Below are 27,400 nucleotides of genomic sequence, written 5' to 3'. Positions count from 1 at the left end.
ATCAGTGCACTATTTATGATATAAAGAACAACAATCATGTGGTGGCTAAAGTGAAGATGGGAAATGGGAGAAATTTTCCTATCTATTGGCAATACCTGAAGGCTCTTGTGGTTAAAAATGATGAAACTACCTTATGCAATCAAAAGTTTGGACATTAAAACCTTAATGCACTAAGGTTTTTAAATCAAAAAAATATGATGAGAAACTTACCTCTTCTAGATTAGAATATGGGTGTGTGTGAAGGTTGCATGTTGGGGAAACAACATAAAGAATCATTTCCGAAAGGAGAAGCATGGAGAGCCAAAAATCTTCTAGAACTTGTGCATACAAATTTATGTGGTCCTATAAGAACTCATTCACAAAGTCAAAACAGGTACTTCATCTTGTTTATTGATGATCTTTCTAGAATGACTTGGGTGTACTTTCTCAAAGAAAAATCAGAAGCATTTGAAGTTTTTAAGAAATTTAAATTGCATGTTGAGAACCAAAGTGGTAGAAAATTCAAAACTTTGAGAAGTGATAGAGGCACTAAGTTTAACTCTAAAAAGTTTGATGAGTTTTGCGAAAATGAAGGGTTGGAACACCAGTTAACTGTTGCCTATACTCCACAACAAAATGAAGTCTCAGAGAGGAAAAATATGACTATCATGGAGATGGTCACGTCTATGCTAATGGCAAAAGGACTTCCTAAAAAGTTTTGGGCTGAGGCTGTTAACACAGCTGTGTATTTCTTGAATATATGTACTACAAAAGCTGTGAAAAATTTAGCTCCCATTGAATCTTGGAGTGGGATCAAACCTACTGCTGAGCATCCGAAAGTTTTTGGATGCATTTCTTATATGCATATCCCTTAGCAAAAAAGGCACAAGTTGGAAGAAAAGTCAGCAAAGGGAGTCTTCCTTGGATATAGCTCTCAATCCAAACTATATAGGGTCTTCAACTCAAAATCACAGCAACTGGTTACAAGTGGGGATGTGGTGTTTGATGAGTATTCAACTTGGATTTGGGAGAAAGATGAAGAATTAACTCAGCCACTTACCATATCAGTAATTGAAGAACCCGAGACAAGAATGGAAAATGATGATGACAGTCAACCAGCAACTACAATTTCAAAACAAAGGGTTGACAGTAACCTTAAGTTCTCAAATCAATCCACTTCTGAAACAACTCCAAGAAGGCTGAGACTTTTGAGTGAAATTTATGAATCTTGCAACTATATGCCTTTAGAGCCTGAAAGCTTTGCAGCAGCTATAAAAGAACCAGTTTGGGTTGATGCAATGAAGGATGAGATTAAGGTGATTGAAAAGAACAATACCTGGGAGCTTGTTCCCTATCTTGACAGCAAAGAATCATTGGAGCTAAATGGATTTACAAAAGGAAGCTTAATCCTGATGGTTCATTAAAGAAATATAAAGCAAGATTAGTTGCTAAAGGGTACTCATAGAAGGCTGGAATTGATTTCAATGAAACTTATGTTCCTATGGCAAGATTAGATACCATAAGAACTGTTTGTGCACTTACAGCTCAAAGAATTTGGAAGATCTCTTAACTTGATGCTAAATCAGCTTTCCTCAATGGAGAACTTGAAGAGGAAGTGTATTTGGAGCAACCCGAGGGCTTCAACAAGGAAGATGGCAAGGTGCTTAAATTAAAAGACTTGACATTGCCATGGATTTCATTGAAGGACTGCCTTCTTCAGGTGGTATGTCAGTTATTTTAACTGTGGTTGATAGATTGACCAAGTTTGGTCATTTTTTTCCCAATAGCTCATCCCTATACAACATGTAAAGTGGAAGAAGTGTTCTTTTCTAGAGTGTTCAAGCTTCATGGGTTGCCTAAGACCATGGTGTCTGATCATGCTGTGGTGTTTACTGGTTCCTTTTCGAAAGAACTTTTCAAGATGCAGGGAACTACTTTGGCTATGAGCTCAGCTTGAATAAAGCTGTTGAGGCATACTTAAGAGCTTACTATGGCTCGAAACCTAAAAGCTGGTCTTCTTGGTTGCCTATGGTAGAGTATTGTTATAACGCTACTATGCATTTCTCGACTGGTCTCTCACCCTTTCATGCCTTGTATGGCATGCCTCCACCAAGGTTGATGGCACTACTGCCGATGCTGCTGTAGACCAACATCGAACGACTAGAGAGTAGATTTTGTGTTTCTTGAAAGAGAATTTGAAGAAGGCTCAAGATAGAATGAAGGTCTATGAAGATAAGAAGAGATTTGAGAGAATTTTTCAGGTTGAAGATTTTTTAAGTTATAGCCCTATAGGCAAAAATCAATTGCCATGAGACATAATATGAAGCTTGCTCCAAAGTATTATGGTCATTTCCAGGTCCTTCAAAAGATTGGCACAGTTGCTTCTGAGTTGAATTTGTCATCATTATCAAAAATCCATCTTGTTTTTCATGTATCATGCCTGAAAAAGAAAATAGAGACCAGATTTCTCCTTTACCTACTCTTCTACTAGTTGACAGTGAGGGATGTGTTTGGCCTAAGTCAGAAAAGATCATGGACAGAAGAATGAAAAAGGTTGGGAATCATGTTGCTATAGAGGTTTTGGTTAAATGGGTGGGAGTTGAAATGGAAGATAGTTCTTGGGAATTATTGCACAAGTTAAGATCTTTGTATCCACATTTGATAGGCACTATTTTGTAATCTATCACGGGTGCCTTGGGGGCAATTCTTTGAAGAGGAAGGGATTGTCATGGGTGCTTGGGGCAAGGTCTTGAAGAGAAAGAGGTTGATGGTGGTTGGATAGTGAGTGGTTGAGACAATAGGTGCAGTGTAGTAGTAAGTCTCTGAAGGGAAATAACGACTTTAATGGCTTATGAAGGTATAAGGGTTGGATTACTACGACGTACAATTTTGGGGTTATTAGTCCTTTAATGAAACAATGCGTTTTAGCTTTAATAGAAGTGTTGTAAGTCGTTTAAAGTGAATTGTACGGATATCAAGTTTGTTTTGAGTTTTAGTCCGTGCATTTTGGACTTTAGTTCAACGGTGAGTTTTGATTGTTGTGTTTTTATTTCATGGTTTTGCAAGTATAAAAGCATAAGCCAATTCCTGTAAAGATCATCTTGATCATTCTGAAGCTTGTAAGTTGGAGGTTGAGAACTCCTCAAAAGTTCTCTATCATGGTTCATTAATTGAATCTTGCATTTGATTATCTGGTGTGTTTTACATTCATTCACCTTGCATTGTGTTTTGGGTTCTTTGGTTCTTGAAGTTCTTGGAATTTTGTGTTCTTGGAGTGGAGTGGTAGTGTTCTTGTTATCAAAAACATTACAATTTCACTCAATGTTTGACGCCTCTTTGATTTCCTTGTCCAATTCGGTACCCGATTTATAATCCCTCCCTTCCTTTATCTTTTCCTATTGAAATTTGCTGCTCTGGGGTTGGTTCGAGTAGCTCATTATTTCATTGTTGGATGGCATTGATTTGTACATTATAACCCCAATGAAATGAATTTCCACAACCCATTTTTTGGGGGTTGGTGGTGTTATTCAACCTCTGCATCTTATGCTTTTATACTCTTTCAGAGGCTACAACAAAGAGCAAACTGGCATTGTTGAATGAGAAGCTTGACACACTCGAGCAGCGTCTTGAACTCCATGAGCCTAAGTGGGTACTGCATCAGCCAATTAGTCTCTTTTCGCTGCATGATGTATGTTGTCGTTGCTGCTGTGATATGCCTCTTTTTTAAGAATAATATTGTCTTGATTGTGAACTTGAACAAACATCTTGTATTATAACCCTGTTTGAAGCTAATCTACTCGAACGTTTTCATGCTTATATAGAGTATATGCTATATTTAGGATCTTCAAGCCATCTTTAGAATATGTCAGCGGTGCAAATTCATCTATGCATTAAAATGTTGATTAATTGATTAATCACTATTTCCTTTCAAACTTTAGGCTTTTGGGGTTAGGAGTGACTTAACATGGTGTTGTGGTCCCAAGTTAAAATCTTTCACATTGTTATCCTCTCATTTGAGTTAAACATCTCACATATATGGATCCTATTTATGAGGGAAAGCTTTATAATATCGATTAAATGGTCAAATTCACTCTTCTCCATCAGTTTAGGCCTATTTGGTCTACACATGAAGGGAAATGTTAGAATATTAATTAATATGATTAGATTCACATCTCTCTCTTTTTTTTCAGCTTTAGACATTATTAAGATGAATGTTTCCCGTGTCGAATCCCCACTTCTTTAGGATGGATGTGAGAATGTTAATTAAGGGATTAAATTCACAACATCTTATTAGTTTAGGCTTGTGAAACAACTGGCCGTAATGCATCATGCATTGAGATCAGTTTAGAAATTTAGGGGCATCTAGATGTTTGTTGATTGAAAAATAAATTTAAATATAGATCAATGCAATAAGCATTCTGCCAATGGTTCTACTTCAAATGATCGATCCTCCCACTGTAAGAATAGCAAAATATAGGATGAGGTCGTGAATTCAGAAACGTACTGGATTCCTTTATGGTTTATCATTGATAAGATTAATACTAAATACCCATTAAAGTGTTGTCTATGTTTGGGTTTAGCTAAATAATTAATTCTTCTTTTGCTGATTTCTTAATTAACTTTTATCTATGGTTTCTCATGAGCCACATGATCTCTCTTTCCTGTTGCAGTCATCAGTCATCAGCCTAGCCCAAACCACCAGCTATTTTTAACAACTTTAAACACAATAAAGTCATAAACAAAATAAAAAGTAAAATAGAACTAAAAATTTAATAATATCCCGCGGATCAAGCAGGTTTATGAACTGAACTTGGAAATCATATCTCTAACTGTAATTGATTAAACAACTAATATTTTAAGTGATTCAAACAAAAAAGAGGAGACAGATAATTATGGCAATCTCGATTGGCAGTAGAAAATCATAAAACCATGCTGAATCGTTAAAAAGCAATATATATATATATATATATATATGTCTTTTCTCTTGCTAGTTGTCGATCCGGCACACAGTCTGTGTCTGACTAATTCGCCTTCAAAGTATTATTGTTAATTCTTTTTGGAGAAACTACAAATCATTTACGTTTCAACAGAACTATTGGCTGTTTAAGTTATATATGAAGGAGATGCCAATTTGATGACATATGGATGAAATGAGGTCATAATTGCTTTGTTTTATATTCGACATCAGTGCGCTGACGCCTCTGTTCCGACTGGGGAGTTGCATAATGTCTTTCTCCTCGCCATATAAACTTGTCTATGTACCTGGTATGGCTGCAAGTGAAACTGCATGCGTGCGTTGCTGATAATGTGCCAGCTAAGGAGCTGCATAAAGTCTTCTATATTTTATTTTGAATGAAACTCCACCAGATATAATTACTGATCGAATACTGGTGGTTGAAACTTGAGCATCGTTGAAATATTATCTCTTTAAGTTCAGATGCAACTTCCGCACATTCATGCCTCTCCAACTTGTTCGTACTCTCTCTCTCTCCCAACCTTTCAAGCCATAACCTCAGCTCCTCCGATCTTAGGACATAGTAATCATGTTACCTCTTTTCTTCTTCCTTCTGCTGCTTCCCAGTACTGTTTATTTAGTTTATTTCCAAACAACTGGATTTGATCCCAGTTTATTGGAGCATGATAGTGAAAATAAAGCAAATAAAGGAACAACACATAAAGTGGTGTCGGCAAATGCAATTACCTGAGCATGATGTGCATGGTTGTACCAATGTCATAGACATTTTCTCTGTATATTCATTCTTTGTAGTGGAGTCGATTAGTCCTTTATTTGATCTCGTCTTTTGTTCAGAGTTGTCTGTATGTAAAGCTGGACAATAGCAGCATACACGGTTGTTCTCCTTTGTACAGATTGTTATAGGTGCCTTGGATGCATTCTCTCTCTCTCTCTCTCTCTCTCTCTCTCTCTCTCTCTCTCTCTCTCTCTCTCTCTCTCTCTCTCTCTCTCTCTATATATATATATATATATATTAATTGTATTTTGTAATTCATTTAATTTTAATGAGAAGTTCCAGAGTTTCCTTCTCCATTTGAAGCTATCTTTTCCTTCTCATCTTTCTCTTCTTATCCTTTGCTTTCCAAGTGCTAGTTTGCACCTTGATTTCATACATGGTATCAGAGCAATAGTTATTGTGAATAACGGAAGAAGAATCAACCATCCCAAAGAATGACTCATCTAGTAATGAACAACTTGTTTCACGATTCCTCAAATTCTCTTATCAAAATAATCCCTATCGGATAAAGAATGGGGATAACACAAGGGCCAGCTTGGTCACTGATCCCTTAACCACAAAAAATTATGTTACCTGATCTAGAGCTATGCGAAGAGCACTCAAAGCTAAGAACAGATTGGTTTCATTAATGGAGACGTCAAAAAGCCTACAAGTCTAGATGATCCCCTTATGGAGGCTTGGGAACACTGCAATGATGTGGTGGTATCCTAGATTCACAACTTTGTAAGTAACTCTATGAGAACTAGCTTAGCATTCGTTGATGATGCTTATGCTATTTGGAAAGTTGCAAGACAGGTTATCACAACAAATGGGCCACGTATTTTTTGGTTGAAGAAATCTTTGACAAGTCTCTAACAAGGGGATGAGTCAGTAAGTATTTATTTTGGAAAACTCAATGCCATTTGGGATGAACTCATTCTATATGATCCTACTGCTGAATGTAGTTGTGGTCAATTGAAAATTCTAAGGGATAGGTATTAAGGGGACTGTGTTATCCACTTCTTTATAGGCCTAAGTGACTGCTACTCTAATGCTAGGGACCAGATTATGTTGATTGAACCTATGCCTGCATTAAACAAAGTTTTCTCCATGATTCAACAGCAGGAGAAGCAACACAAGATAATTTCTGGCACCTCTTCTCTTGACCTTGTGGCTATGCTCACTAAAAGGAATTTTGGCAATGTCAAATCTGCAAATAGGCATGAGAGGCCTTAAATTACACATTGTAAGATGCAATGACACACTTTAGATACTTGTTTTAAGGTTGAAAATGCCGAGGCTCCTGTGTGTAGTCGCTGTCATATGAATGAAAATTTGGTAGACAAATGCTACAAGCTGCATGGGTACCCACCAGGGCATAAATGACACAATAAAGGAAAGGGGTCTAGTGCTTTTGTTACTCAATCCAGCATCCCAGTTGGGGTAGATCAAGATGAAGGGAATGATAATAAAATGGCACTCACCAAGGGGCAATATCAACAACTTCTTACTTTGCTACACCAAAAGGATCATTCATCAGTTAAATATTCTACAGGACAACACCAGACTGCTTTTCCTACCGCAGCAAACATAGCTAGTATTTCCAAGATGTCTAGTATTTTTTCTTGCCTCTCAAACTATGCACAGAAATCCTCTAGTTTTTTTTTATATTCCTTGGATTTTGGACACAGGTGCAACTGACACATGATTTGCAACCCCTCTTTGTTCAACACAATCATTGCCAATGTATTTTATTCAGTTAAGCTTCCCAATGGTGAAAAGGTACTTGTCACACATGTAGGAACTGTTAGAGTTATTGAGCACATTATTTTCCATGATGTGCTTTATGTTCCATCATTTTCTTTTAATTTATTATCTCCCAAAAGACTTGCTAAAGACCTTTCTTCCTGCCTTGTATTTCTATCAAATTGTTGTTTCCTTCAGGACCTTTTGTCATGGACCGTGATTGGGATGGGTGAGACCAATGATGGATTGTACCACTTGCTGACAATGAAAATCTCTGCTTCAACATTAATGACTACCCTTTCAAAGCTTTCCAAGATTGATAGTTTTGTTTCTGCTTTTGCTATGAATAGTATTTCTATTTTAGACCATTGGCATTGTTGCCTAGGCCATGTTTCAGATTCTAGACTCTATTTGATCAATGATCCTATTGTACAAAACTCCTTATATTCTAACAATAAAATGCCTTGCTGTATTTGTCCTTTGGCCAACCAATCTAGGTTGTCTTTTCCTCACAGCTCTCATTGTTCCTCTAACAATTTTTAAATTATTCACTTTGTTCTTTGGGGCCCTTCTTTAGAGATTGCTTATGATGGTACTAGATTTTTTCTCACTATTGTGTGGATTTTTCTTGAACCACTTGGGTTTATCTTCTTAAGAACAAATCGGACACAAGGCAATGCATAGATTCCCTTTTTAACCTTGTTGAGACCCAGTTTGGAATTAAAATTAAAATTATTAGGAGTGAAAATGGTGCTGAGTTTCAAATGAAAGATTTTTTCAAAGAGAAATGTGTTATTCATCAAAGCAGTTGTGTCCAAACACCCCAACAAAATGGCATTGTTGAGAGAATACACCAACATCTTTTGAATGTTGCACGAGCTTTGAAATTTTAGTCTAACATCCCTCTCAAGTATTGGAATGAATGTATTCTTACTGCCACCTACATCGTAAATAGAATTCCAACCCCTTTGCTTAACAATAGAGCTCCTTATGAGATTCTTTTTCAGACCAAACCAACCTATAAACAAATGAGAGTTTTTGGTTGCCTCTTTTTTGCCTTTACTCTATCTCCAGGCAGAAAGAAATTTGATCCTAGGGGGAGGAAATGTGTTTTTCTAGGTTATCCTTTTGGGGTGGAAGGTTATATATTACTTGATCTTGAGAGCAAAAATGTGTTTCTGTCCAGCGATATTATTTTCTACAAGTCTATTTTCCCTTTTCAAAAGGACTCATCTCCACAACTGTTATTCATACCTACCACTAAGCAGATATTTGATTTCTCTCTGACTGAGAGTTCTCCTCATTCTACTAGCCTTTCTAGCCATGATTAGTCACCAACTCTTCAATCCTTAAAGTTTGAACTACTCCAACCAAAAAATCACCTTCTCTCTCCATCAAGACCATCACATTTTCTTGACAACATTTTCAACCCTGATGTTCCCACTTCAAAACCCTCATCTACACTTGAAGCCTCTAGAGACAGTCACCCTATCCACTCTCCTGCTTGTACTCAAACGATTTTGACATTTCCACCTCGAAAATCAGCCAGGACTAAGAAGGCACCTCAGTATCTCCAAGACTATCACTTTCAGCAAGTCACTCTTGGTTCCTCCTCCCACTCTGTGGATCAGGTAGTTCCACCTTCTTTAGTTACACCTTTCCCTTTGTTTAGCACTTTGTCTTATGAAAAAATTTCTCCTAATTTTCAAGCTTTTTCCACCTCCATTTCCACACAAACTGAGCCACAAACCTATAATCAAGCTGTTAAAGACCCTAATTGGTGCAAAGCTACGGAAACTAAGTTAACAGCTTTGGAGTTGAACAATAAGTTGGTCTTTTCTAACTTACCACCAGGGAAGATTCCAATGATTGTAAATATGTTTATAAGGTGAAGTGCAACTCAAATGGGACAGTTGAGAGGTTAAAAGCTCAACTTGTTGCAAAGGGATATACGCAACGGGAAGGAATAGACTACCATAAAACTTTTTCCTTGTTGCTAAGATGGTTATAGTGAGAAGCCTACTTTCCATAGTTGTAGTTAAAGGTTGACAATTGCATCAATTTGATGTAAACAATGCATTCCTCTATGGAGACTTAGAAGAGGAAATTTATATTCAAAAACCTCCAGGATACAACAGAGGGAGACTAGATCAAGTATGCAAATTATAAAAGTTTGTATGGCTTGAAGCAAGCCTCGAGACAATGGTATTCTAATTTTTCAACTTAGTTGCTTGAGTTTGATTTTAAACAATCAAAGGCTGACTATAGCCTTTTCACAATGAGAGAAACTAACTCATTTACTACACTATTAGTATATGTGGATGATATTATTGTAACTAGTGACTGTCCAGAATCTGTTGCTCTTATGAAAAGCTTCCTGCATCAGAAATTCAAGATTAAAGACTTGGGTCACTTAAGGTACTTCCTTGGGATAGCAATGGCTCGATCCTCTAAAGGAATCCACATTGTCAAAGGAAGTGTGCACTTGACATTCTTGTATACTCGGGTACCCTTGGTTCTAGGCCTGTTAAGGTTCCTATGGATCAAAAACACTAAGTTGAGCAAAGATACTGGCCAAATACTATCTGACCCTACAATATATCGAAGACTCATTGGTTGACTGCTTTATTTAACAATTACATGACTTGAAAATATCTCTTATAGTGTGCAGAATTTGAGTCAATTCATGGACTGTCAAACTAACATTCATCTAGTTGCAGCACAAAAGGTTCTGATGTATATAAAAGGGGCTCCTGGCCTAAGTATTTTATTCTCTTCCTCAGCTAAATTTCAACTATTAGCATATTGTGATTCAGATTGGGCCTCCTATCCTGATACTAGGAGATCAGTCATTGGGTATTGTGTGTTTCTTGGAAGTTACTTGATATCTTGGATGTCTAAGAAGTAGTCTTTGTGTCCTGATCTTCTGTTGAAGTAGAATATGGAGCCATGGCTACAACTTATTATGAAGTAACTTGGCTAAAATATCTCCTCATAGATTTGCAAGTACCTCATGCACAAGCTGCTACTCTTCACTGATAATCAAGTAGCCTTGCACATTGCATCTAACCCTGTGTTCCATGAACAGACCAAGGATATTAAGTTAGATTGTCATCTTATCAGGGATGATATTAGAGAGTAGTATTCAAATTACTCATATTTCTCATAAGTTGCTATTAGCTTATGTGTTCACAAAAGCAATTCTTGCTTATCTCATTAATTCACATCTTTGCAAGATGGGAGTAGTCAATTACTACTCTCCATCTTGTGGGGAACTATTGGAGCATGATAGTAAAAATAAAGCAAATAAAGGTATAACACAGAAAGTGGTTTCGGTAGATTCAATTACCTGAGCATGACGGTGCATGTTTACCAATGTCATAGACATTTTCTCTATATATTCGTCCTTTGTAGTGGACTCGATTAGTCTTTTTTTCTCTTGTCTTTTGTTCAGAGTTGTTTGTATGTAAAATTGGCTGGACAATAGCAGCATACACGATTCAGATTGTTATAGGCGTATTGGATGCATTTTCTCTATATATATTGTATTTTTTAATTCATTTAATTTTAATGAGAAGTTCCAGAGTTTCCTTCTCCATTTGAAGATATCTTTTCCTTCTCATCTTTCTCTTCTTATCTTTTGCTTCCCAAGTGCTACTCTGCACCTAGATTTCTAACACAGTTCCACTGATATACTATATCTGGGCGATGCAGTACCTTCTGTTGGAGCCATTGAAATGAACATTGTTGATAAATATTTGATGCCAAATTGGTTGGGTTGTCTATGCTAGGAAGGTGCCGCTCTAGGACTCTGAAATGAGAAAGCTCAATAATTTTACCACACATTACTCGTTCACTATCGACCCTCGAGGTAGTCCCTACTATGGCAATGGGCTAGCATTCTTCCTAGCTCCTGTTGGCTTTGAAATATGACCAAATTTAGTAGGTGGATTTCTATGCCTATTCAACACCACAACCAGTTTTTCACATCAAAACGAAATTATTTTTATTGAGTTTGATTCAGTTGTGAACTCTGAATGGGATCCTGAAGTTGAGCATGTGGGTAGTAGTAACAACTCCCTCTCTTATGCTAATTATACTGCTTGGAATGCTAGCTTTCATAGTGGAGATACTGCTGATGTATGGATTACGTATAATTGCTTCTATGAAGAAGTTGAGTGTCTCTTGGAAATACCAAATAACCTCAAATGCTCGGGAGACTACTAGTCTTTCTTTTGAAATTGATCTCATGGAGGTTCTTCCTGAGTGGGTCATAGTTGGGTTTTCAGCTGCTATAGGCATCAATGCAAAGCAACATATACTTTAGTCGTGGGAATTCAATTCAACTCTAGACATAGCAAAATCAAATGGAAAGAATGCAAGAAAAAAGACAATATTACTAGTTAGTATAACGATATCAGGTGGCATCTTGATAGCTAGGGCATCATTAACATTTGTAATACTGTGGAAATGGAAGGGAAAGAAAAATAAAACTCTAGAGACGATGAACTTAACATCAATTAATGATGATCTTGAGAGAGGGGCAAGACCAAGAAAGTTTTCCTATGAAGATCTTGCTTCATCCACCAAAAACTTTTCAAATGAAAGGAAGTTGGGTGAATGAGGGTTTGGTGCTGTTTACAAGGGATACTTGATTGAATTGGACATTGCAGTTATTGTTAAGAAAATTTTGCAGGGGTCTAAATAGGGAAGAAAAGAGTACTTAATTGAAGTGAAGATCATTAGCTAACTGAGGCACAAGAATCTGGTTCAATTCATTGGATGGTGCCATGACAGAGGTGAGTTCCTACTTGTCTGTTGTCTACGAGTTTATTCCTAATGGTAGCCTTGATGCTCACTTTTTTGGTAAAAGGAATCCTCTCACTTGGGCAGTGAGACACAAGATAGCTACTGGGTTGGCATCCGCATTACTCTATCTCCATGAAGAGTGGGAGCAATATGTAATAAACTGGGATATTAAATCAAGCAATGTCATGCTTGATCATGAGCTGGGTCCTCAAACAACTAGGTTGGTTGGTACTTTAGGCTACATGGCTCCTGAATACGTAACCACTGGTGGGGCTAGTAAAGAGTCAGATGTATATAGCTACAGGGTGGTTGCCTTAGAAATTGCTACTGAGAGAAAGCCAATTGATCTCCCAGATAAGGATTCTGCAATGGGATTGGTAGAGTGGGTTTGGAATCTTTATGGAAGCAGAAGGCTTCATGTGGCCATTGATGAGAGACTGCATATGGATTTCGACCAGAAACAAATAGTGTTTAATGATTGTAGGATTATGGTGTACTTACCCCGATCGAAGTGTAAGGCCATCAATAAGACATGCAATTAAAGTTCTTAATTTTGAGGCAACAATGCCAAATCTTCCTTTGATGATGCATGTTCCTTTGTATCACATACCAACCCCGTTGGTCAGCTCTAGTGAACCTTTGATAACTACAACCCTTGAGTATGGTCGTTGAACATGTGAACCATTTACTTTGTAAAACTATTCATACAAATTAAGATCATCACTGGCACCTTCTTCCCTCTCTAGTTTCTCTTATTGATGCCTTATCAACTTCAACAGAAAAAGTGATCTCTTTATCGCTTTGTTTACTCGCTTAATGTGTGTCTGGCAGTCTGTAACCGTTGATAAGAACACTCTGGCCAGGCATGTTTGGATTTAATTCCTCGGATGCAAGTTAAGACGATCACTTTGGCCTTAATATTTTTGGTTATAGTGTGAATGCAGAGTTTGTGTGCTAGTTCATAGTTTATTGAATTTGTGAGCTTGATTATCTTGTTGGGTCATATAACTTTGTTTTCTGTGAAGTTTGTTTTAATTAAAATTAGGAAGACATCTCTCTAAAAGAAAAACTTATTTTCTCTTTTCTTTCCATACAACTCTATCTGTACATGTTTCTCGTTCTCATGCATACTCATAATCTCATCATCGGCGTTTCTCATTGGGAGTGAGCTCCTCATTCCATGACGCTTCTCATTGGGACCTTCTCTAATTTCCTTTTACTTCTTGTTCCTCGACACTTCTCATCGGGAACTTCTTCATGTTCCTTTTTTTCTACTTGTTCCTCGATGTTTCTCATTGGGAACTTTTTTCCATTTTCTATCTTTTTTCATTTTTAGTTTGGTTTGTAGTGTTGGTGTGACCACGATGGGGATGCGCAGAGAGGTTCACATTGATCAAAAGTTATTTATGTTTAAGAAGGAAAAAGAGTGGTGGTGGAGAATCACAAAGAGTAGTCGCTGTGTGGTGAAATACATTTATGTGGACCATGAAGCTCTAGGGTGGTTGGGTTATATGGTGAAGGAATGCATAGCTTCACAGGGCTCATTGAATTATGTAGAACTCATAGAAAAGGAAATTAGGTGCTAGTTGTGCAGAGGGGTCGCAATCTCAAAGGCAGCTTCTTCTCTATTTCGGTGCTTGGCCACGAGAAGAGGAGAGCCCTATTAGTGGTGCCGAAAAGGATGAATTTCAAGGATACCTTGAAGGAGCTCACTTCTCCTTCCCCTGTTTCAAGTGAGAGAAACAGAGTAGGTGGCGGAGATGGAGGCACATCTCGGGTGTTTCCTCCACGTTCAACGGCAGATGGCTCATAGACATACAACAAGGTAACCCAAGCTCAAAGGATACTACCTCGAGCCATGAAGCATGTAGTGTTGCAAGGAGTGACCATTTCAGAGGATGCTTAGAAGGGCAAAGGAGACGGTAGAGTGATGTTGGGTGCAAATGAGGAAAGAATGTTAAAAGTGTTGGTTAATATGGAGGAAAGAGTGTGGGTATTGTTGGAAGAAATAAACTGTCTTAAATGTTGCATTAAGGGGAAGGGTATTATGCATACGAGCCTGGGTTGAGATTCAGGCCCTAAGGAGAAACAACAAGCAGTTTAGGCTGGGCCTTCTAAGGGCCATAGGCTAGGCAAGGGATCAGGCCCAACACAGGTCTAGAGAGAATCTCGAGTCTCGCCCGATATGTTGGTCCAGGGTTTGAGCCACTCTCCTGCAGCATCTACACAGGCCATGCCAAACCCTACACCAGCACAGAAAGCTTCATCGATCACTGTCAAACATCATGGTGGGCCGGAAAAATCACCTCGACGGTAGGAAATGGTGGAAGGAGAGCTGGTTGAGAAGCTGACAGATGAAGAGGAGGTGACGGATGAAGAGCTTAAGCTCTTTGTGCGTTTCAGCCATCCAATGGCGGAGGATCCATCAAGGGAGCTTGTCTCATGGATGGGTGAAAAGATTGGTGGAACTAGCAAGAGAGTTTGTCTCATCGAGGATCCATCGAGGGAGATGCCGAATGGGAGGTGTGAGTTGGCTCTTTCAACAGGGGTAGGGTTGTTAGAAGATCCATTCAAGGGGGATGAGAAGGGTGGTGGAGCTGCATGGGTGGTGGGGATAGATAGATTTGTAGTAGTGTTAGGCAAGCATGGGGGAGTTGAACTAAAGGAGTTGGGTAGCCCCATTCCTCTTTGTGCTATCCCACCTATATCAGTCCCTAAGTCATCGAATTGGGTGTTGGAAAAAGTGGTTGAATTATAGCAATGGGTAGGGATTTCATGTGAAGGTTATGAGGAGCAATTTAAGGCCTTTTTGGTGGCTATCGAAGCAAGTAGATCAACGGACGTGAAGTAAGTGGTTAAAAAAGATAGAGAGCTGAAAATATTGGTATGCACTATCAATTATGATAATAAGGAGGGCAGTGTTGGGTGGGAAAGGTTGAAGGGGCGGGGGAGTAGTTTACCTTATGCAACCTAAAATTTTATCATGGAATGTTAGGGGGATCAACGACATCAATAAGCTACTTCGCATTTGATCCCTCATTCGTAGTTGGAAAGTTGATATAGTTTGTATTCAAGAGACCAAGTTGCATTATGTTCATAGAAATATCATTCAAAGTTTATGTGGTTGTTTGTTTGTGGGGTGGAGCTATTTAGCTTCCTTGGGGGCCTCAGGTGGGGTGTTGTTGATGTGGGATAGAAGAGTGGTGGAACTAGTAGAGGTTTGTAGTGGGTATTATTCTAATGCATTTCTTGGAAGAGGAAGAGGAGTCGTTGGGGTGTGAAATTTGACTACTTACAATAAATCTTTATCAGGAAAGTGGTTGTGGAGATTTCAATCAGAAGAGGATCGTTGTGGAGAATGGTAGTGAAGGGGAAGTATGGATGTGATTAGGAGGGTTGGAATTCCAAGGAGGGTAGCGAACTTATAGAGTGAGTCTTTGGAAGTTTATTAGAAAGGTGTGGAAGGTGTTTGCAACACATAACAATTTTGAGGTTTGTGAGGGATCAAGAATTAGCTTCTAGTTTGAAAAATGGAGTGGAGAGAGAGAGAGCTCTATTTTTTGCTTTCCCAAGAGTTTTCAGATTAGCCAAAAATCAACAGGTGGCTGTTTTAGATGTGCTGTTTCAAGCTAATGGCACAGTGCATTGGAATTTGTTTTTTCTAGAAATGTGCAAGATTGGAAAGTGGAGGAGTTAGTAGGTTTTTACAGTTTTCTTTACGCCACAAAGATAGGTAGAAATGCGAGAGATAGAATGTTATGGAAACACTCAAGGAACAAAAACTTTTGTCAAATCATTTTATAAGGTGTTGCAAGACCACTAGCGTATTATGTTCTCTTGGAAGAGTATATGGAAAGTTCCTGTACCATCTAAAGTTGTATTTTTTTGCCTAGACTATAGCTTTGGGTAAGATTTTGATGGCTAACAATTTAAGGAAAAAATGGATGATTGTGTTAAAGTGGTGCTACATGTGTAAAAAGAATGGCAAAATGACCGATCATGTTTTTTTACATTGCGAAGTGGCGAGGGAGCTTTGGGATGACATTATAAGAAGGGCTGGGTTGAAGTGGGTCATGCCCAAGAGCGTGGTGGATCTTTCAGCATGTTGGAAGAGGCATCATCAAAGCTCTCAACTGGCTGCGATGTGGAGGATGATTCCTCGAAGCTGATCTCGAGCACACTCTCGGATGACCCCGCAGGCTCCAAACCCACTGGTTGAATTTTTTTCCTTTTTTAACTGTACATATTTGCTCTCCTCCCTTATAACTTTCCTTGTAAAGATGTAGCAATTTTCTTTTCCAATTCTCTTGTAAAGACTTTAATTGTAAATAAATGTGCATTTTTCTTCATTGTTCCGTCGTGCATGTTAACATATTGCTTTTCCTTCACTTTTTCACTGGTCAACCTAATGGGTCTAATAGGACCCAGATCTCCTTGTCGGCCTAGTCCATATAAATAATGGTTGAGGCAAGTCCATGGAGACACGGTACTTGACTCCCCGTGCCAACCCCTTTTTTGAGTTTGTTTCCTCTGTTTTCCTTCACTTGTACTTCACACATACATTTCATAAGCAGACTTAACCTTCTTTACATAGTTGACTAACCGCGACCCGATGGAACTTTTAAGGAGTTAAGCCACATTGTGGAGAGATTAGGCCCCCATTCCGAGGGGATAGAGGCAGGGATGCCTTGGGCCAATCCCTTATTTTTGGGCTCCCTAGAGGCAAGTTGTCATGCAACTAGGTAGTTAAACACACAATTGGTGTTAGGTTGGAGGTGGGATCAACCGCGTAGATTGTGTAAAAACGTGGCCGAGTAGGCCATTCGAGCACTTGGGAGGTAGGGTGGTCCCTAACCTTTCTCACCTGTTAATTTTTCATAGGAATGATGGCAAGTTGGGCATTTGAAAGGCAAGTGACTTGCCCTAAGTCTTTAGAAGAGGTCAAGTAACGCGTTTAGGCTAGACTCATCTCGTTGACCCTTGCGCTTGGCAAGGGGGGCTAGCAGCACATTAAGGCTGAACTTGCCCTAAGCCATGTTGGACAGTTAAGAGACTATACCCACACTTTGCCGTGAGGCAAGTTGGGCCACCTTAAGGCCGAACTGACTTGTTGGTCCTCAACGGGAAGGTAAGTAGAAGGTGTTTGTCCCTATTGCAAAAGTCAAACCGATTAGTGCAAACAAGCTCTCAAATTTCAAAACCTGAGTTGTCTTACTGAAGTGTGGTGATGGCTTGGGGCACTTGTAGGAGATGGCATTCTAAAGTAGTGTCAGGTAGTTGAACGACTAAACTCACACTTCATCGTGGTGGGGTAGGGATGCCTCAAGCTAAGCTTCCACTTTGGTTCTCTCGGAGAGGTAATTTTTTGGATGACTAAGAGATCGGTCCACACTTCGCTGTGATAGGGGCAAGGTAAGTTGTTCAGACAACCAAGAGGATAGACCCGTTCTCCTCTGTGAGGGAGATTAGGCCGCTATAGAGGCAAGACCCGCCTTTTGACCCTCACGGGAAAGTAGGTTATTTGAACAGTTTGAGACTAGACCCGCTTTCGCCTATTGACTTCACAGGGAATGTAAGTGAGGGTCAAGCTGGTGTTGATCCCACTCTTTGTCTTGGTAGAGATCAGGGTAAGTTGTTCGAGTAGCCATAAGGCTAGACCCGCTCTCCTCTGTGAGGAGGTCCGGCTGACGTGAGGGTTGGTCCTACCTATTGACCCTCTCGAGAAGGTAGGTTGTTTGGACAATTTGTGACTGGACCCGTTCCCTTCTGTTGACACTTAGGAGGAAGGTAAGTTTGTCGGGGTAGCTGAGGGCTGGCCTGCACTTCACCGTGAAAGAGATAAAGTAGCCTTAGGTATTACACTCATCTCTTTGGTACCCTACAAGAAAGGTAAATGTCGGACAACTGAGCAGCTGATCCGCACTTCACCTTGATGGGGATTAGGTAAGTAGTTTAAGTAGTCGAGAGACTGGACTGGCATGTTGACCCTTACAAGGAGGTAGACTATTTGGGTAGTTTGGAACTAGACCCGCTCTCATCCATTGACATCACAGGGATGGTAAGTAAGGGTCAGACTGGCATTGAGACCAATACTTTTCGTCTTGGCAAAGGTCGAGGTAAGTTGTTCAAGCAGCTATAGGGTTGTACCCGCTCTTCTCCGTAAGGGAGGTCAAGCCACCATGGAGGCTGGTCCTGCCTGTTAACCCTCGCAAGGTGGTAGTTTTTTTGGCCGTTTGTGATTGGACCCACTCCAACCTATTGACGCTCACGAGGAAAGTAAGTTTGTCAAGTAGTCGAGGGCTGGCCCGCATTCTGCCATAGGAGGGATAAAGTAGCCTAAGGCATTACACTCATCCTTTTGGTGTCCAGCGGGAAGGTAGGTTGTTGTTCAAGATTTTACTGGTGAAGATTCCCTTTGGTGAAGATTACGTTGTCAAAGATAAGGAGTTTACACATATCATTCCTAAAACGTCACACTTTCATTAATAGAGTTTATGCAGTCGACATGAAAATGTAAATTACAAGCCAAAAAAATTTAACAATAAAACTTTCATAGGTGCTCGCCATTCCATAGATGTGGCAGTTTGTTCCATTTGGGAGTCTCGAAGCCAGTAGGAAACTAGGTGGTTGTTGGTGGTAACCACGTAGGGGCCTTCCCACTAATGGCCTAGCTTCCCTTTGTCTCAGGTTGTGGTTCTCGTCTGCTTCAGCATGAGGTCCCCGACCTTGAATGTCCTCAGGCATACCCACCTGTTGAAACATTGCTCTACCCGCCTCTTGTTAAAGGTCGTTCTCACCTCCGCTTCGAGCCTGACTTCTTCCAATAAATTGAGCTGCTCTTCTAGTCACTTGTCGTTGAAGTCTTATTTGAAGTGCTATACCCTGTAGGTGGGAATCTCAATTTCGACTGGCGGCATTGCCTCATGGCCATAAATGAGGGGGAACAGGGTCTCTCCTGTCGATGTCCTCATCATGACTCGATATGCCCACAGAACTTCAGGGAGCTCCTCTGCCCAAATGCTCTTCTTGTCGCTGAACTTCTTCTTGAGTATTCCCATCAAAGTCTTGTTGCTCGCCTCCACCTGCCAATTGGACTGGGGGTGTCCTGAGGACGAGTAGTGGAATTTGATTTCCAACTCCCGGCACTAGTCTTGATAGTGGTCGGAATCAAATTGCCTAAATGATGATGCAGGGGATGTCAAATCTGTAGATGATTGTCTTCCATAAAAAGCATGTGATGTTGCTCGCTGTGATTGTTGTTAATGCATCGGCCTCTATCCTCATGGTGAAATAGTCCACTATAACCACCACAGATTTTACTCCACATTTGCCCAGGGAGAGGGGACCCATTAGGTCAACTCCCCATTGGACGAAAGGCCAAGGTGAAGTGATCGATGTCAGTTCTTCCGACGAGTGACGGGGCACTCTAGAGTACTATTGGCACTTCTTGCACTTCCACATGTACTCCTCGGCATCCCCAAGGGGGCAAGGCTGATAGTATCCCGCCCTCATCACTTTGTCTGCCAACACCTTCCCTTCTGAGTGGTCGCAGCAGATTCCCCCGTGTACCTCTACTAACACGTATTAGGCTTCTTCGAACGAGATGTACCTCATGAGGGGTGTGGAATACACCCTCCGATATAGGACATCATCAAATATAGGGTAGCGCGCCTCTCTTTCCTAATCTTCCTGGCTTCCCACCTATAATCGGGTACCTATTGGTGTCTAGGTATCTAATAATATCCAACGCCCACTCTGGAGCACCTAGTTTGACTTCCACTACTTCAATCCCCACAGCAGGTACCTCAACAGTTCTGACCACAATTTGCTCATGGAGGGGAGAATTTTCCTACTCGGACATTACTCTCACTAACTTGTCTACCTTTTGATTCTCGGCCCTTGGAACCTGTAGAATCTAGAAGTATCTGAAGCAGGTGTGCTTGGCCTCGATCAATGTTAAATATTTTTTGAATTTTTCGCTCTTTGCTGCGAATTCCCTCCAAACTTGGCTAACCACTACTTGGGAGTCGGCTCATACCTCTACTTCCCCATTGCCCAAGGACTTGGCAATCGTAAGGCCAAAGAACAATGCCTCGTATTCTACCTCGTTGTTCATAGTTTTGAATGCTGGCTTAATGATATAATTATGTTATTCACCTTTGTATGTAACAATATATACCCATACTCCCCCTCTAGCCCGGCAAGACAAGCCGTTGACAAAGACTTGTCAGGGGTTCATGGGAGGTGCATGTTCGACCTCCTCTGGGAAGCCGGTGAATTCTGCTACAAAATCTGCCAACACTTGCCATTGACCGAGGTCTGTGGTGTGGAGTCGATGTCAAATTCGCTCAACTCCATGGCCTAGTTCGTGAGACGACCTAAAGCTATGGTCTTTGTAGGATATTTTTCAGGGGGTCTCAATGAGGACCTTTACTAGGCGGGTTTGGAAATACAGGCGGGGCTTTTAAGTGGCTACCACCAAGGCGAGCTGCTCTATGCATGGGTATCTGACTTCTACTCCCCAATAGGCTCAGCTAGAGTAGTACACGGGTCTCTGAACCCTGCCTTTATCTCACACTAAAGGCATGGAGGCTGCCTAAGACCAAAACCTAGGCTGGCAGAGCAACAGAAGACTAGTGAGGTACTTCTTGAGGGCATCAAGTGCTTGGTCGCACTCATCATCCCAGTTTTGGGCCTTCCGAAACGGTTAAGGGCTGCTACTCGATCTGCAAGTTTCTACATTTCTTTTATGCTCCAGAATGAGGGCATGCCGAGTATAGCCTCCACCTTCTCTGGGTTGGCCTTAATTCCTTGCTCCGACATCATGAAGCCCAAGAATTTCCTAGAGCCTACACTGAAAGCACACTTTGTTGGGTTCAACATCATCCGATACTGCCTCAACACTACAAAAGGCTTCATGAAGGTCGTTTAGGTGCTGTTCAAGGGTTCTACTGTTGACCAATAGACCATCTATGTAAACCTCCATGTTTCTCCCAATCTGATTTTTGAACGTACGGTTGACCAGCTGCTGGTAGGTGTCCCCTACATTCTTCAACCCGAATGGCATGGCTGAGTAGTAGTATAGCTCTCAGCCAGTGATGAACAACGTCTACTCCTTGTCATTTGGGTTCATTCAGATTTGGTTGCATCCAGAGTAGGTGTCCATGAAGCTCATCATACAATGACCCGCCATAGAGTCAACAATCAAGTCGATGCGAGGAAGTGGGAAGCTATCCTTTGGGCAAGCCTTATTCAGGTCAGTAAAATCTACACACATCCTCCATTTGTTGTTTTACTTTTTTACCAACACCACTTTGGACAGCCAGTCTGGATAGTGGGTCTCTCGTATGAATCCTACTGCGAATAACCAGTCAACTTTTGCAGCGATGGCAACATTCTTCTCAACGCTGAAGCTTTGGCATTTGTCTTACCCCCTTAGCCTTGGAGTCCACACTCAAATGGTGCTACATGACCTATAGATTGATTCCAAGCATGTCCCCATGACTACAAGCGAAGACATCCTGGTGCTCCATGACGAGCTATTGCATGGCGCACTGGTGCTGATCCTAGCGATGGCTTCTGGAGGCTCGGGTCCAAAAAGACCAACTCTAGCAACTCATTTGGTTCCATATTTATAATTGCTTGCTCGTCTTGGATCTCGCTATCTGTAGGGATGCCCTTAGATGGAGGTGGGAGGACTTTCTACACATTCTTCCTTTTTCCTCGATGTCGCCTCGACCTCTAGCACTCTTGGAGCCTTCGCGTTCACCTTTGCTTGGCTCCACATTATTTGTCAACTCTTTAGCGGTTCCACTAATCTCCTCGCTCTCCTTCCTTTCCAGTTGTTCCATTGCCACGAACCTTGCTTCCATGCTTGTCAATGTCATTTTTGCTTGTCCTCGAGTCATTTGAGAATCGGTTGCTGCAAGCATAAAAAGGACATGCAAAGTTTATATAGATCCTATAGACGACACCACTGTTAACGTCGTATTTTGCACACCTTTAGGCCAGACTCCAACGACTAAGGTCTTTGGTCTTGGGCCTATCCACACAGAGGAAACATAAAGAATCTGGGGCCTTGGTGGAGGCCGAGGAGTCTCTGATTCCTAAGTTAGTATCCTCTTAATAGTTTGTGTGAGAAAGTAAAAGAGTAAGAAAGCATTCTTCATACTAGGAGATTGGCTTTTATATTAGGACTCTGGAGGTTGATTGCCTATGCCCTATGTCAGGGGTACATGTCACCTTAGCTATTCCCTTGGTCAGAACCTTTAATGAGGCGTAACCTCCGAGAATAGTGCAATAAATGAGGTGTGGCTTCCTATCCCTTCTGCCCCACTGCAAGTGCGCTCCGTCAGATTCTTGATCACTTGTTGTCAGATGATCAAGGGCTCCCTGCATTTATCGCCTGCCTGTCAGCACAAGTTCTCTAAAGCTAGGCATCGTAAGGAGAAGTCAGGATGACGTGTCCCTTCCTTCCCTGCCTTTCGGGACTTCCCACGCAATTACAGCCAGAGGCTGACCTCAGCTTTGTGGCTAGGGGGCCTTAATGGGTCAGCAGGATATTTGGTCAGCTTAGTCTCCTTATATTTGGACTTTCATCCTGGGCCTTTAGTCCAAGGGGAAAAACCCCTTTACATATATAATTAATTGGAAAGACTATATGAAAATAATTTTCAAATATGAATCTTACTGGTTTCTAACTTGTAGCTTTTAACATCTTCCATTACATCTTGAGAGTCATAATTAATGGAGGGAGCCATCAACCCATTTTGTGTGCAGATAAGAGCTTAAACTATTGTCGAGGCCAATGAGCTACGAAAAGAATCTAAGACACGAACTCTAACTCTAAATGCCAACTCAAAAGCAACAATAGATATGGGAATAGTTAAGGCATCTTAAGCTATATTGGCAAGGATAGAAAACCTGCTTGAGTTCACCTTACACCATATTAGAATATCAAAGTTAGGTGTCAATCTTTCAAGACTTTCCATGAAATACTTTATCCAATTATGATTTAGATTCTACCACACTTTTGATACTTGATATTGGTGATATATACTGAATAGATCATCCTCATCATCATAAGAAGTGTTGCTTTGGATCTTACCAAGACTGGAGTGGCCCCTACTTAAATTTGAATACTGCTTATACATCCACTCAATCATCCTCCTTAACCTTGTAACAAGTTCAAATGCTCGCTCATGGCCAATAATATTTGTAAACCAAAACTTCAAAACTTCCAACTTGGAGCGTAGATCAAGCATAGATGCATTAAACAACATTTTGTTCAATTTCTAAAAATCCCCCAAATACTTGTCATATTTCAACAACATCCTCTCTAACATTGCTTTCAACATATCACTCTCACTTATAGAAATTTTGTTCAAATGGTTAAAGATTGTAAATATTTCTTTAATGAACAAATTTGAAGTTGCATAAACTCAGTTTCAACATATCACTCTCACTTAAAAAATACACAAAAACCTTAACGATTTCTCAATCATGTAAAGTTGGTATTCCTTGTCTAAACTCACGTAAATATGGGCCAAACTCATTGCCTTCATCTTGCAGCACCTCAAACACTGCATAATATTTGAGAGCCGCACTCAATATTAGATGTGTTGAATTCCACCTAGTTAGAACATCAAGACAAAGAAGCCCACCACCCAAAATATTTTTTTTCTTTATGCATGACTTGAACTTATTAAGTCTTACAGGGGAAGATTTCACATATTTCACTGCATTTCGAATCTTCACAAGTGATTTATCAATTTCTTTCAATCCATCCTAGACAATGAGATTCAAAATTTGTGCACATCTTATATGCATAACAGCATTGTTAATACCATATAGTCCCTAAGTTTGACAATTTTTCTCAAATAATCGATGGCCGTAGTCTTAGAGGATGCATTGTTGATTGTGATTGTAAATATCTTCCTTATGCCTCATTCAAGTACGGATGATTCAATCTTTCCTTCCTATTGTTATCCCTTTGTGATTAGGAACTTTATTAAAATCTCTAATTCTCTTATGCAAAATCTAATCATTATTAATAAAATTGGTTGTTATGCACATATAGTTAAGATTTTGAACTGATGTCCACATGCCAATAGTGATGTAAATCTTATAATCGAATGCCATGAACATGTTCTTCAATCTTTTTTTTTTCTAACATATACATCTTTATATAATCTTGCATAACAGTAATGCGAGAGTAGATTGAAAATCTAGGCTTAACTAAGACTATAAAGTTTTTAAAATCTTATAAATCTAAACGGCAGCTCATCTATAATTATCATTTTAGTTACCGCCGACCATATTTTCTATTCATTGTACTTAGCAAGTCCAACACTAAGACTACTAGTTGTACCATCCACCCCCATCTTCCTATTCCCGATCATTTTTTATTGTGGGTTATCATTTCCAACCCCAATAGTATTAAATGCTTTATCTGTTTGATTATGGTACTTCAAGGATGAAGTACCTTATTTTTTAGGATGGCATAACAAAATCTTACAACAATAATCGCAAGAGGCTTTGGGCGCATTGGGATCCTCGATATTCTTAATCCTCTTTAAGTGTTGCCATAGATCTTATCTACTCTGTCTTCTGGTGATAGGAGGGAAAACTTAAGGACTAATTGTTGAGAGAGCTATCCAAAGTTAAAGGCAGAGTTCTATCCAAATGAATCACATTGGGCATTGGTTCAGACCCAGATGAAGGCATAACAGCACTAAGTTCCATATAATTCAGCTGCAACTTGAGATAAAGAAATAGCATAAGATTCTGTTTTTTTTTTCTTGTCTGTTAAATTTTGATAACAACACAAAATAATACTAGTTTGAAGAAAACAACAGGAAATTAAAAACAATGCCCAACATAATTATTGAAACGAATTTAAAAGATATGTTCTAGAAGAATGAAGCAACAATGCCCAACATGCATGACGTATTGACCCGTGTGTGTACCAATGACAGAAAAAAATGCAGGAAAAAAGGTGGTGGTAACCACTTTCAAATATTAAAGGTCCAGCTTAGACTCTCCCCTCCCTTTTGTTTTTGAAAAAAAGACTTGAGAAATTGGCTCAACTCAAGGCTGGAATGCTGAGAGAAGTCTACATCTTTCCAATACTTTTTTTTTTAATTATTATTTAAGGAAAGCATATGGAACAAACTACATGGATTGTGGGCTATGTAGCTAATATTTAGAAGAGAAATGGGAAAAGCTATGTTGGAAACACATACATTCATTCTGACCTAGCTAAAGTTGGTTTTGTTTAAAGCTGTTTTGTTATGGGTTAAACCCCTTTGTACCCATTATTGGATTGCGACCCCTCATCAATCAAACATATAAAGGAGGGGGGACATCTCCGTTCAATCTCTTTTTCTTCGATCCTCAGCTTTAGGCAATTTCAAAACCCCCTTTTTAGAGTCTTCTTAAATTTTGCAAATGGGAATATTATTGAAAGAAAGTCTTGCTGGGGTAGGCTTGTATTCAACAATGGCATGTAATTGAAAGGGGCCCAAACAAAGTTTTAAAAATCATACAGTACTGGCCAATACGACCAGTATTTACTATGTTAGAACAGTAATCGGCACAGGAGATGTATGTGTTTTGTACCGGGTCAAATATTAGCTGTATCGGTGTGTTTCGGTTAATACCGGGTGGTTTTTGATATACCAGTCGAAATTAATGTATTTTTGTAATTAATATAAAAATCTCTATTTTTTTGTGATTTTCACTCCAATTCTTATACATGAAGACTATTTTTTTTTTTAACTTTTTTACTCCCATTTTCTTGATGACTGAAAATCAAATCCTTAATCCTATTTTCGTGATGAAGATGAGTGACTATTTTTTTTAATAGCTGACTTGAGAACTTAGAAGTATTATTGAGTTTTATCAATATGTGTTTTTAACTTTTTAAGACTTGCATTGATGTTACTTTGAAATATAATTTATACATATATAATTAATTTATCTATATATGGACTATTTCAAAACGGTACCGGTATCAAAATATTTCATTTCAGTACCTTAACTAAAACGTCTCTGGAACAATATCCAAAACTTTGGGCCCTAAGCTTATTTAGACATGAAAACTTTGGTCTGAATGTGTCTTGCTTCCAATTGGAATCAATAAGTTGAAGAATCAGACATGCCACATGCCCTTTACCACAACCATCCAAACCTTAACCCTAGCACCTCATAAAATCAACTCACCAAAGCAAATAAAATGAAATAATTTTTGTTACCTTTGATCTGCTGCTCAGTGCTTGTAGAGTAAGCTACAAGGGATTGTGTTGCTATAAAGAGTGAGAGCTGCAAGAGAGAGACAGGGATACAGAGAGAGAGTGAGTAAAATGCGAGAGAGGGTAAGATACAGAGAGAGTGAGATGTGAGAGAAAACACACAGATTGAACACATAGACTCGAGAGGAGATTGTCGGCATTGAGGACACGAGCGAGAGGAAGGAGAACTAGAGCCTGGAGTGGCAAAGCCTGAGACTAGAAGAGGATGAACTGAAATTATACATCTACCAAAAATGATGCCACTTTCAGTTTTAAAACACGTAACGAGTATTACCCAACCAGAAACAAAAAAGGGGTACGGTTTAACATGTTCCGCTTTTACACACATATGGGTTGGGTCGGGTTAAAAAAATCTGGGCGGGTTGTGTAAGCGGTTTATTTGTGCAGTCCTTCTCATCCTTCTCTCTCTCTCTCTCTCTCTCTCTCTCTCTCTCTCTCTCTCTCCCCTATGATAGAACTTAATTGCTTTTGTACATTCAAGGAGAGGGAGGAGTTTTGGCTCCTCTCCTCCCATCCCACTTCCTCTTCTTGTTTTTTAGATCAAAATAATTTCCTCAATAAAGAAAAGATGGATGGATACATGAGGATTGGGTATGGGCTCCAAAGATTACTCCCAAAATGGTAAATGTAATGTAAAAATAAAACTAAATTGAAAAATGATACCAAATTGAAAAGAGTAGTGTTATTTAAAAGGTTTTACACCACATATCATTCACATAGCATAATTTGATTTGTAAAATTTAAAATTTAAAATTTATCTTTCATATCAAATTATGCTACGTAAATATTTTATTATGTATATTCTACACATGAGCTCGAGAAAAT

General features: G+C 39.6%; 1 pseudogene; it reads left to right on the top strand.

Moving 5' to 3' along the window:
• The first annotated feature begins 647 nt into the window (after positions 1-647).
• Positions 648-12,935, top strand: LOC122316113 (annotated as a pseudogene).
• The last annotated feature ends 14,465 nt before the right edge of the window (positions 12,936-27,400 follow it).

The sequence above is a fragment of the Carya illinoinensis genome, chromosome 7 (genome assembly GCF_018687715.1).
Source record: "Carya illinoinensis cultivar Pawnee chromosome 7, C.illinoinensisPawnee_v1, whole genome shotgun sequence".
In the NCBI taxonomy this organism is placed as follows: Eukaryota; Viridiplantae; Streptophyta; class Magnoliopsida; order Fagales; family Juglandaceae; genus Carya; species Carya illinoinensis.
Note: the sequence above shows the minus strand (reverse complement) of the source record. Positions and strands in the feature narration are given on the sequence as shown.